General features: G+C 29.6%; 1 pseudogene; it reads right to left on the bottom strand.

The window, feature by feature from the left end:
• Positions 1–448, bottom strand: part of LOC127094196 (mitogen-activated protein kinase kinase kinase 20-like) — a 947-nt pseudogene extending 499 nt beyond the window's left edge.
• Positions 449–811: the final 363 nt, after the last annotated feature.

Consider the following 811-nt stretch of genomic DNA (forward strand, 5'->3'; position numbering starts at 1 on the left):
TGCAAGATCGAAATCTGATAACTTTACGTTATCGTTCTTGAATACGAGAATGTTTGGTGGTTTCAAGTCGCAATGGACAAACCCGTTTTAATGAATGTACTTAAGACCTTTAACCACAAACCTTGTGTAACAACGAACAAGTTTTTCTGGGAGCTTACTATCGTGATTCTTGAGCTGATCATTGAGAGTTCCACCGTTTGTATATTCTAAGAAAATATTGTAATACTCTTCCCCATTTTCAACAGTTTAATCCTGACCAAAGTATTTGATAATGTGTGGGCATGATCCTAAATGTTCCAATATATTTTTCTCGTGTTGGAGAGAAAGAGAATGAGAAAGTTCGCATGATTTGACGACGGTGAGAGAGGGAATGTTAACGGATGTGGTTGGCTAAGTTGACGGTGGCGAAGCTTCCATTGTCTAATGAGTCACCACGAATCCAATTCATGGTTGTTTTCTAGTTTGAAATAAGGTTTGAAGAGTAACGTGTCTAATTTATATAGATAGGATGATGTTTGTTAAGTGAGATCTACAAATTATTATGCTTCTAACTAATTATTTAAAATCTTTTTATATAATTTTTTATTGGATAAAGAACTGAAATTCAATATGTCAACATAAGTCATCAGATTTTTCTTTTCCCACAAATTTTTATTAGAATATAACTAAAGCAATAAAAAAAGTAAATATTAAAAATTTAAATTTTATTTATCTATAATCATTTAAAAGTTTAAGTTATAAATTGTCAATAAATAAATTTAATATTACATGTTGAAATTAAAATTTAAACTTTTCAAATATAGTGTAAGAT

This window comes from Lathyrus oleraceus, chromosome 6 (assembly GCF_024323335.1).
Source record: "Lathyrus oleraceus cultivar Zhongwan6 chromosome 6, CAAS_Psat_ZW6_1.0, whole genome shotgun sequence".
NCBI lineage: Eukaryota > Viridiplantae > Streptophyta > Magnoliopsida > Fabales > Fabaceae > Lathyrus > Lathyrus oleraceus.